This window comes from Canis lupus, chromosome 8, assembly GCF_048164855.1.
Source record: "Canis lupus baileyi chromosome 8, mCanLup2.hap1, whole genome shotgun sequence".
Lineage (NCBI taxonomy): Eukaryota > Metazoa > Chordata > Mammalia > Carnivora > Canidae > Canis > Canis lupus.
Window position 1 is genome coordinate 9319181 of NC_132845.1, and position 12268 is coordinate 9331448.

Below are 12268 nucleotides of genomic sequence, written 5' to 3' on the forward strand. Positions count from 1 at the left end.
TTCTGGTTATTCAAAAATAAGAAAGCAAGTCAATTGGGAGAGTTGGTGTACATCCTTTCTACACATTTAAATAGAATTTTAGGCAGTTCTTGGTATGCGGTCTTTTACATGTGAGATGGAAATATGTAGGACAATAAGAACAAGTGAGGGAAAAAGGAGTTGCTACATTCTCTCCTGACAATGGCTGGGGGTGAAGACTTCTTTCAGTAGTCGGGTCTAGGGTCACTTTGAGCAACTAGCTCAAGATGCCTGGACATTCACGGATGTATTAGAGATGGATGTAAATGAAGGAAGAGCGCAAAACTCTGAAACACAGTTACTTGGAAAATTGACTTATGGGTCCAAGGCCAGAGAATAGTTTGGTTAAAAAGTAAGCGAAATAAAAAAAAAAAAAAAAAAAAAAAGAAAAGAAAAAGTAAGTGAAATAACTGATATTTTCAACTAGTCTCTCTATTCACCAGGCAAGACCTGCTGCCTTTAACTGCCCATTCTACAATCTGATGAGAAATCCCGGGATTATTTTAAAGAGGAAATACTGTTAAATGCTCTTTCTGTCGATAAATTTTCAGTTTCTGAGAAGTTTATTTTCCAAGCAGAAATAATTCCCATTTCTATAAATAAAATTGCAATTAGGCTGAGAAGAAAAATTCCAAATAACTTGAAAGCCATTTTGGGAATTTGCATTAAACCAAATAGAGAAGTCACATAATGACTTATGTGGCTTTTTAAATGGCCATAGCTAAGTGTGCAAATTATCTCATAGAGTTAAATACTGCAGGTAATAATGTAATTTGAGCAGAGAGGAAGGAAATTCTTACTAAGTTTTAGTGATTAAGTAGGTTTTTTACTATAATTTGGTAAAAGCCCCCTGGCTTCCAATACAACTCGCCACCTTGAGTTTAACTCTCATTTATGAAAATCAAGGCAAAGTGAAAGGTCAAACCAACATGATATGCAAAACTCATCAATATCAAATTTCCCATTTTAATGTATGTTTACATTAAATTCCAAAAAAAGTTAAGATAAAATGCCAAGTTGTCAAATATTTATTTATGAATAAAAAACTTTAATATTATCTCTTACTAGTGTGCCTTTACTTAGAAATAGAAGACTGCTCAGGAAGCTGAATATCAGTCCAGTTTCAATAATTAGTCATGTTTGTCAGTGAAGCTTCCATATTTTGAGTAGTAGAATATTCTTAAGCCCTCTGGCATTAATGTTAATACTAACTAAAGAGCACTGTTGCCAATAAACAGCAAATGATTCACTTTCTAAACTTGTGTTTTAAAAAAAAAAATAAACTTGTGTTTTCTGAAAATTAACTTGAATTGGATCTGTCATTTCTTAATTCAAGAATATATGTTTTTTATATGTGTAATTACTTTTTTTGATATTTTGTGGATTTTTTTCATTTTTTATAATGATTTTTCTCTGCTCTCAATGGTTTAATATATGATAGACTAAAATACTTAGGGCAAATTACCTGTTAGGATAGGGTTTATAGGTATCATGGATTGTGCAAAACCATTTGCAGTTGAATAATACTCCTTATATGTTAATATAGAAGCTTATTATCTCTCTAATATATATCACTTTGGCTGGGAATAAACTTGTCTGTAAAGAATATTATTGAGCAGAAAGCACATTTGATTCTAGCAGTCACATTGGTCAATTCCCAGTGCAAAAAAAAGTCCAAGAGTCTGAATGTTTTTTGTTCAGACTTCTGAATAAGGGATGGAAAGAAACTTTTCATCAGCTCTTTAGCTCTCCAGAGTAGAAGTCTAAAGGTATCTTTTTGGTCCATGAATAGATTACCAAGAATTTATTTGACATTTAATGAATTCTGTGTGCCATGCAACATAGTGCACAGTATAGTCTGTGTCTTCAGAGCTTTCCTATTTATTTAAAAAATGGGTTTTTGGTGAAAGAATCAGGTGTACATTTAGCTGCATTAAAGTGAGACACTGTACAACCATGTGTCTGTCTATTGTGTTGCAAAGTGCAAATTCCTCATCTGGAATTTTATACTCCATAGAATGAGCACACCCTCTTTCAAAGTTTTTGGACCATTGTTTGTCCTGTGTATAGATTCCACCATAGTTTGATGGAGCTCTTTGTAATTAGTTAAAACTAATATTAGCCAGTTTTTCGAGTGCTCATCACGTGTCAGGTATTTTACAAGCATGAAATCATTTAAGCCTGACAATAATTCTACAAGGTAGTTACTACTATTACCCTTACTTTATAACCTGAAAAAAAAAGAAAGGGGATAAAAGGGCAAAGCATGAAGATGTTGGGCAACTTGCCCAAGGTCATGGAACTAGAGGTTGGCATTGTCAGCAGGTGAACCTCAGCTGGCTGGTCCCAGGGCGTGCAGGTGTAATCGCAATGTTATGCCTCCTTCTTGCCTGCTCTTCAGCTTCTGACCTTGTGTTCTCGTTCCTCCTTACAATGCTTTCTTCCACCATTAAAACTTTTTCTTTTTATTGAATTCCTGTTCATCTTTGAAGGTTGTTCTCAAAAGGCACCTTTTCTTATTGACCATACACACAATGTCCCCCTTCTGCTATTCTAAACTTCTCTATAACACTTTAACTCTTTTCAGCTATTTATTAAATTTTACCTTGTATTTTTGTAATATTTGCACGTATCTGCATTGGGAGATTATCAGCTTCTTGGCTGTCTCTTAATTCACTCATTTACTTATTCAACTGAATGAATGAATTCATTTATTCCTTCAACTCTGTCATTGCGCAAGTCTCTGCAGGACATGGAATTAGAGTTCTTGAGCACAAGAAAAAGCTTTTAGAGTAATTATAACAAATAATTACAATAGCAGTGGGGTCAGGACAATGACAATAAGGTGCAAATATGGGAAAACCAGGAGTTCAAACTGAAACTAGCTGGTGATTGGGGAGGTGAAAGACAAGAAAAACTTCTTAAGTTCTTGATATAGAGCTGAAAGCCTGGCATTGAAATGATTGGCGAAGAAATGGATGTTATAATCCATAGTGCCACAGCACTGTGTTCCCGCATGTAGTAGGTGCTTAGCAAACATTGGCCGAATTTAATCAGATTAAAATCGTTTCCATTCATTGCCCTGTTTGTCATTTACATGTTCTCCTACCATGCGGACCCAGTGAGAACACCTTTGACGCTACTGATCAGAAAAGACTTTATAGAAATGAAAAGTTTCAGCTTTTTGTGAAGTTTGTTGAGCGATCTCACAATTGCACATCATGGCTAATAGTTTGGCAAATACTATGGGCTTTGTAGTCTTTATTTTCTTTAAAGCTCTCTATTTTTTTAGAGATTGTTAGATAAATACATGTCAGCACTCCACACAGAGTGTGCAGAACAGAACATTCAAGGATAAATCCTACCAACCTGAAGGGATAAAAGAATTTTTAAAAAGTCAACTTGCATTTCAGGTGGTTAGTCTGGGCAAAAAGAGAATAGAAACAGCTTTTATTTAGCCCATTCAATAATTCAAATCACTGGAGAATGGTAGTGGTGTCATCCCCAGGCAGCAAATTCTCTTATTTATTTTTAAAAATATTTTTTTTTCTGCCAATGGTCTATTTCTACCATCTAATGAAAGCTGAGGATCGATTCTTCCCTGGTGAGTGCAGAGAGTTGGCCAAATGTGGCTGCATCACAGGTGACATATGTCAATACCTATGGAATTATAAAAATAGGCAGCCAGCATTGGCTCTGGTGTTTTAACATTAAAAAAATGTAGTATAAAGCTATGAGAACATGTGTGTTCTCTATGATCTTTGTACCAGGAAAGGTGTGATCGATATTTCCAGTCTAAAAGCACTCATACTTTTTTTTTTTTGCAATATTGTGGAAAATTGAGTGTCTTTCATAGCAATTGTACGTATAAAATGTTTATTTGAAATTTACTTAAATAAATTTTCCTTAGCATAGTATTAAAGAAAAAGAACAGTGTTTTCCATAGCATATGCCCGCATTTGTGCTTTAATCCTAACAGCCTCATTTTCCAAAGGTTTATTTACATAAGTGCTTTCTCTGTAAATGTTACATTAGGAAAAAATACACACATTCACATAACCTTTTAAATCAACCACTGCTGGCAAAATGAATGGAGGAGACCCAAGAAATATGCCAAGAGTGGTTTGGAAATGTAGTTAGCCTTAATGCTGTTTGTAAAATTCATTTTAACTTTGATGCCTGATTGCATTGCAACACTTTTTCAAGATTCCATCTGGCACCCTAAGTGTAGTGGGTAATCTGTGCTGAAAAGGGAGTTTGGGAGGTGTTAAGTACATTGCCTCATGCGGATCTTGGACTAGGCTTTTTAGGCAGAGGTACTTTTAACAGATTAATATCTGGTGAATCTGACTTTGGTCTTCATTCTGTGCCCTGGAGACCTGCTTTTTTGGGTAGGATCTAACTTCACTACCTTTTTAGTGTATGATAATGAGACCAAAGGGCCCCCTTCTAACATGGTGAAAGGGATTGCCCTCAGATATTTAAACTCCTTTCACTCTCTAGATGCATTTTTTAAGATTTAGCCACATATGGTTTTATTTTATTATTTACTTATTTTTAAGAAGCCCTGTGCCCAGCGTGGAACCCAACACGGAGCTTGAACTCATGATCCTGAGATCAAGACCTGAGCTGAGATCAAAAGTTAGATGCTTAACCAACTGAGCCACCCAGGAGCCCTTCTACATGCACTTTTAAAGGAGCTAATGAAATTGACCAACTGTTTTGATCTTGAATGGGTAAAATCTACAAAGATAAAGCCAGAAAAATAAAAGTCAGACACATCCTAATAACTGAGGGAAATTTTTGATGAGTTCTTCAAATTTTGTTCAGTTCTCAAACTTACTTTTATCATTCTGATGTCATATTTTCTAAATTCATTGGGTACATTTTTTCTTTGGTTTGGCACGGACCCAAATGTTGTAATTGTGAGACCACAAAACAAAGTAATTTACTTTTTCTGTGTAAGTTCTGAATTATTTTTAAAAATGCTTTACCTTAGAAACATAAATGTTTAAAATTGAGAGAGATACCAGCAAACCTTATTTTAGTCACTTTTAATGTTAACTTTCTAAGGACAATTTAAGAAAATTCTGTCTCTAGTATATCCTCCTACTGTCCTCCCTAGGGGGGCAAAATTCTTTCTCAAGATTACACTGCCATCTGTTTTCATTCGTTTGGTATTTGGTTGCAATTGTTTCACAGGGTATATTTTTGAATAATAATTAATAGAAGTAAATCAAACCTCTCAGAGAAATAATTCTCATATGTGGAATAACAAAACCAGATGAAAATATGACTGGAAATATCAAGTTTATTTTCAAAGTTAAGGACTGGAGAGTTTGCCTTGTGACCTTGATCAAGGTCAATAGGACTCATGTGAATAAGTCTTGGCAAAATGCTCCAAAATGCTATCCCCAGCAAGTATCTAAGGAAACTGGAACCAGGTAAAAAAGGTCAAGAAAACACAGGGCCATGAAAGAAAGAAAATCTCAGAAATCCATTCTTTGTAAAAGCTAGACTAACATGTTCTATTAAATCATTCAGTATTTTTGGCAGTATATTGGAAGTAAAATTTTATACTTTAGAGCAACCATGACTAATTCTTCTACCTGCTGTCCCTTGGTCTCTATATTTTTTCATTGGTGTTTTCTTTCTGTAGCTCTGCTGAATTCCTCTTGGGGGAAGACCAATGAAGAGTCCATTTTCTCGTTATTCAATATGGTCTAAAAATCTCATCAGCATGCTGATCTCACTTTGAAATCAATGGAGTCTCGGCCCCCTGAAGAGGTATTTAACTAAATGAGAAACAGCTCATGGGAAAATGACAGGGAAACCATTTTATCATACTAATGTACATTTCAAATCCAGATGTAAAAACTTGATGGACAATAGAAGGCAAAATTGTTTGACAAAGACCATGATGCAAAGAAACCTATTATATCAAGAATTAATTTAGTTCATGTAACAAATGTCTCAATTAGACAAAGGGGGGAATAAAAAGAGGCAAATGTTAATGTCATTAAGTTAATGTAATTAATGTTTAGGCAGGATGATTCAGCATAATTCAATACTTATTTGAACTCCTGAGCTAACAAGTTGTATACCAGGTTCTGTAATTTTTTATTGTCTATGACCAGAAACAACATTTTCAGAATTATAAATTGTACCTTTGAGTATATTACTGTATAGAAGTTTATATTATCTGTATTTTATCATAGAAGCATGATTGTTTCCGGGAATAATCAGAAATCTGGTTATTTCCTGGGAATATTATTTCCTTTGTAGGTCAGCTCAGTGGTAAGCCTCATTCCCCGGGGCTTCTCACTTTTTTTCAACACTGGGAGTCTTGTCATTCTCCAAGACTTTCAAACTCACACAGAAACTTTTCAACATGAGAGTAGAACCATTTGCTATGCAGTCTGTATCCTTTCTATCATTTACTTTTCATTTACATTTATGTAAAGTTACATACATTTACATAAGTATAAACATGGAAATTTTCATTCACATTTCAGGCATTTATTGAGGACAACCATTCCTATGTTAGAGTCATCCATCCTTTCACCTTCTATTTTCCTATGTGATGTCACTATATCAATCACCCCAAATATTTCAACTCTCGTGGCTTCTTATTCCTCTATGTCGACGTCTCTCCTCATATTTGTCCAGGGACTTACCTCCACAGCCCAATCCTGAACATTGCCCTCACCTGAAATGGATTAGAAGCATCATTTCTTTTCAGAAAACCTTACCAGCATTCCCTACACTCTTGTTCTTTGATCTTGTTGGGCCTTCAGTCCCTTGACATCCAACTTCATCTTCTATTCCTGGACTTACTTTAAGGTATTCCTTCCTTTTCTCAACATTCTTTTCACTTCAGGTGTCCTTTAGCTAATAGCCTCAGGTCCTTTGCTTCCCTGGCTTTGTACGTCATCCCTTAAAAATCTCTCTGCAAATCAAAAACCATTAAAAATTGCCTTCTACTTTCTTACACCTGTTAGAGTTTAAAATCGGAGGCAATTACACTTTAACAGCTGCTCTCTGATTTATTTCAACAACTATCCTGATCTTTCCATCTGTCATGCACTTTACTTTGTTCTCCTGCACACTTAGAGATAATCTTGACTTTTATTTCTAAGAGAGAAGAGTATGAGCCACCAACATGACCTTTCTTTATTAACTCTCTGTCCTCTTACAAACATGTCTATGTCTGCCTCAAGCTTCGTTTTCTTTTCTTCAGTCTTTCTTCCTCTCTTTCCATCTTTTTCTTAAATATCAGTACTAAAAACAAACAAAAACAAAGATGTATCTCCAGATTACACCCCACTTTATATGGCACCAGTGTATCTTAACAAGTCTTGTGTGTGTGTGTCGCTAGTTAAGTCACTTAACCTGGTAAGTTCGGGTTCATCAATGTTCAGTGTTTGGCCAGTGTCACACTGCTCGTGGTAGAGCACCAACCCATTTCAAGTCTTGTTACTTGTTATTTATTTTTTCATCTGCAATCTTCCAAATTAAATGTGCGCTCCCTATTCATTGTATCCATCACAGTGCTTAGCCCAGTACTTTTCTTGGCTTCATCCATGATAAAGTAATCACAGTGATTCATTGCTTTAAATTCTGCACTTAAAGGATATAATCACGTAACCTCTGCTCTTGGTGTCCAATTTAAAGAAATGTAACAGAAGATCCTTTTCAATGGCAGTCCAATGGAGGCTGGCATGATCTTTCGAATGCTTGAAAAGAGTAATGGTTTACATCACTGAACTATAAAATTGTACTGCCGACTCCTAATGACCTTCTTGACTGTCAAGATTTCCCTCTGGTTCTCCAAATGCCTGAAATTATAAAAGAAGAAAAATTTGAAATACTAAAATCATATTAGAAACTGCACCTGGAGAAAATGCTTCCAGGGGTCATAAAATCGCTAGGTTATGCAGATGAAACAATTTTATTTGAAAAAAAATCATAAAGAGAACTTATGCCATGAATCAAAGTATCTAAAAAGAGATAGTAAAAAAACTACTGCATTTTTTTTCAATTTTCTATTCCATTTGGGACAAATATTTATCAGATACATTAAAGAAAAGTTTTTGTCAAAATAACTTTGGCATATACAATTGTGAAATTATTTGGAGTTGCTGCTTTTCAGTCATATTGTGGATATTGCTTTTGAGTATAGCAATAGAATAACATTTCTCTCACTTGAAGTATGAAAAGTAATTTTCCTACTTTACTTTTCTTTCCTACTATTTCTCGGATATTATTGCCCTTATGTCCCCTATAAGTGTCACATCTGATTGGATGCATTTCCATAAGCTTTTCTAGATTTTATTAAATGTGCATCTTTATTTTAGAGGATAGATGACAACAAAAAGATTAAATCCACATGTTAAATCCAGGTGCATCTGAAGAGACATACTTGAGTTTGAAGATATTAGTAGGGGAAAAGTTTTACCTGTCTTATTTACTGGAGTACTATTCAAGGGCATTACCTGTCATAAGAGAATGTAAAGAAAAGGAAACACATATCAGCATATGGGTTGGCTTTTAAAACCACCCATGCAGTTTGAACCAATTTACTACTTGCCTAATATGACATACAGCATAATGAGAGAAATGCTAGAAATCCCAGCCATAAAACTGATGTCATTAAACCGTCATGGGCAGAACACCGTGCATCTTTGTCCTGTTAATGTGTATAATTAGAGACCCCTTGTTCATTTCATGGCAATTATAAAATTTTTTCCAATTGTACCAGTCACATCATTTGCATTCCTTCACATTCTGTAGTATCAGCTCATGAGATGTATTAAATGGGAATCACTCATTGTGATGTGAAAAAGGAGATCAGGAGATGAAACAAATGACTCTCTTTTGCTATCAGTTTGGGAAAACTGATGAAAGTGTTGGAAGGAAGCTGGCCAGATGGTAAAGTGTTTTATCAGAGACTAAATTACAGTGCGGTAGTTTGATATGTTCAGTAATACCTGCTAAAACATTAAAAGTGAGAGAGCAATAAAATGACATGTAACCTCAAAAACATTTGCCCATTCTAGGTTTGAGCATTCTTCTTTGAACTTACTCATTTTTGCTCTGGCAGAACTGGGGAAGGGGATATGGCTTTTCATGTAGTCATTGTGCCTTGAATTAGACTAATAGCTGGTTCCATTAGGTTTGTCAGTAGAAGTAGAATTTGCCAGTATCCTACTCTGTCACTTAAAAACTATTCTCTAGGGGGATTATGTGGCAGATGCAGGCTTATACATGTTAGAGTGAGTAACTCTTCACTGGAGTTTTATGGAAAGACTTTTTTGGCTTTCTGGGATGCATTTAGAACCCTCTTCTCTCTGTCAACTCTGTGAATTGTTTACTTGAAATTCATTCATTTAATAAGAACATAGGAGTGCCATTTGGAGAAAATCCTACCCACACCAACCCCTTCATCTTCGCCTAATTCTATTCCATTGGATCCCATTGAAAGAGAAAAATGAGAGGCTTCTTTGTGGATACAAACTCTCTTCTCACCCTACTTCCAGCCAGAGCCTCTCATTCCTTCCTAGGCCTCTACCTTCAGTGTCTGTCCTCATGGCACCCACATTGTCCTGCTGTAGCAAGAATTCCTCATCTTGATATCTGATCACCCTTGATCTCTGGTCACATTCCCTCTCCCCACTCCTTAGTGTCTGATCACCCTAGCCTGACCTCGGCAAGGATCCTATCAAGTCGATTTAGCCAGACTCTCCCCTTATCCTTGAAGTTTCCTATCAGTACCTTTCTATCCATTCACCACCACCCTACCACTTGGCTATGAATTTCTCCTGCCCATGCTGTATTTAGAATTGAACTCAGTTCTATACTGAGGTCTCTTTCCTCCTGTTTTAACAGTTCTGAATGTGTTCTTACTACTTAAAAAAAAAAAAAAAAAAAAAAAACTAAAAAATTTATGAAAACAACTTTGCAAGTTATAGATAACTATTAGCAATGAGAAATAATTATTGTCATTATACACACCAATAAATTGTGTCAGGTGGAGACTCAGTTGATTTTTCTCACTCCCCACTCCCCAAATACTCCTGTGAAAAAGCCAGTATTAGGTCATTTGCAAGTTTATTTCAACATTTCTTTATTCTACATATGTTTGTAGTTCTTTGATTTCTTTTTTGATAGACAAATGAATTTTTATAAAGATTTATTTATTTTTGTGTGTGTGTGAGAGAGAGAGAGCACATGGGTGGAGGTAGGGACAGGGGAGAGAGAACCTCAAGCAGACTCCCTGCTGAGCACAGAACCTGATGTGTGGGGCTCTGTCCAAGGACCCTGAGATCGTGACCTGCTGAAACCAAGAGTTGGTTGCTCAACTGCCTGAGCCACTCAAGTGACCCAGACAGAAAGGTTTTCAAAGACCAGTCTCATATTGGGCGAGTCACATTACAAAAGCAGGTAGAAATTGAAGAAAATGATGGCAAATTAGATTATTTGTAATTGATCTCTCTTCTAATTTCTTGTACTTCTTAAGGTGAGTATGCCTTAGTTTTGGGGATAAAAACTAAATATTTGGTTTATAGTGCTCACTTCAGCAGCACATATACTAAAATTGGGACAACACAGAGAAGATTAGCCTGGCCCCTGAGCAAGGATGACATGCAAATTTGTGAAGTGTTCCATATTTTTTGATGGTATCACAGGTGCAGACGTATGTCCAAACTCATCACATTGTATACATTAAATATGTGCAGGTGTTTGTGTATCAATTATACTTTAATAAAGCTATAAAAAAATCAGTACTTGTTATAAAAGTTGATCAAATCCAAATGTGATCTGTACCAGAGTTAATAGTATTATATGAACTTCAGCTTCCTGGTTTTGAAAATGTGTTATGCTAAAATAAAAAAATATTTTAAAAATAAATATTTGGTTTATGGTGGGTATTTATTGGATGACAAGCACTACATAATTATCATATAGGATAAATAACTCTCACTACATCTTACATTTTTTGGGAAGAAAAAAAATGTTGAATTTAATTCAAATCAACTCAGTTCATTTCAAATATGCCTCTACCATGTCTTAGAGGTACTTTAATGAGAAAAGTTCTTGTTATCCAAGTTAAATATATTGTGTGTAGTTTTCTGAGGTTCTTATGGAAAACTATTGTATAATTATAAGGTACTTCCAAGATTTGTATGTAAACAATAATCAATTCTGGTTATTGCCAGAAGGTAGTGCCTTTTTAAAAAAAATTGGTTTTCACCAATAACCTTACTCAGACATAGATATATTTAGGCTTTCACGCCAGTCCCTTAGCCTTCATTAGTACCAAGTATTTATGCATGATGGAGAACGTGTTGATATAGAGAAATGATGCATTCTGGCTATTAAATTCAGGAAGACTACATTTGCAGGCATGGATTGTGAGGTGATGGTTTCATGCTCAACTGCAATTATTTAAAATTCTTTTAAGGAAGTTCTTATATTCATAATTACTTTGACTAAGTATAAACAATAGATAAATACTTTTCAAAGACAACATCACTAAACAATTTTTTATGACTTTTTTAGAGAAAAAGATATGTATGTTTCTTTTGCATATGTAATGCTGTAGTACCTTGAAATGGAAGAGACCATATATTAGTTAGTTAGGGCTGCTATAACAAAACACAGACTGGTTGGTTTAAAGAACAGAAATTTATTTTCTCACCATCCTGGAGGCTGGAAAGTCCAAGATCAAGGTGTCAGCAAATTCGGTGTCTAGTGAAGGTGTCCTGGCTTATAGACAGCTCCCTCTTACTATGTTCTCACGTGGCCTTCCTTGGAGTGCAAGGAAAGGTAGAGGAAGAGACAAAGACAGAGACAAAGGGAGGGAGAGAAAGAGAGTGTGAGCGAACTCTGGTGTCTATTGTTATAAATCCTATGAAATCAGGGACTCACTCTTATGCCCTCATTTAACCTTAATTATTTCCTTAGAAACCCTGTCTCTAGATATAGCCATGTTGGAGGTTAGGGCTTCAACATATGAATTTTAGGGGGATACAAGCATTCAGCTCATAACAGACCATATAATTCAACTCTGATGAAAACTTTTGACTCTGCGTATAAGCATTTTGTTACAAACTAGAGAATGAATTATTCAATCTGAATAATATTTGCTTATACTAGCACAGTTACACCTTATAGAGAAACTGACTCTAGCTTCATGAAACCAACTTTAGTGCAAATATAAGACATATTTATATTCTGTTAATGAAAT

General features: G+C 35.3%; 1 long non-coding RNA gene and 1 other non-coding gene across 2 annotated transcripts in view; one reads left to right on the top strand and one right to left on the bottom strand.

Moving 5' to 3' along the window:
* Positions 1-5428: 5428 nt before the first annotated feature.
* The window catches only part of LOC140637828 (uncharacterized), a 31040-nt gene continuing 24200 nt past the window's right edge, over positions 5429-12268 (bottom strand). The window contains exons 5-8 of the long non-coding RNA XR_012034884.1: positions 11720-11829; positions 10033-10094; positions 8477-8513; positions 5429-7856 (exon numbers count right to left, since the gene is read on the bottom strand). This is a non-coding gene — a long non-coding RNA (uncharacterized lncRNA). The remainder of the gene's footprint in view (positions 7857-8476; positions 8514-10032; positions 10095-11719; positions 11830-12268) is intronic.
* Positions 10586-10692, top strand: LOC140639280 (U6 spliceosomal RNA). The gene has a single exon (XR_012036052.1). It is a non-coding gene; the product is annotated as a U6 spliceosomal RNA (small nuclear RNA).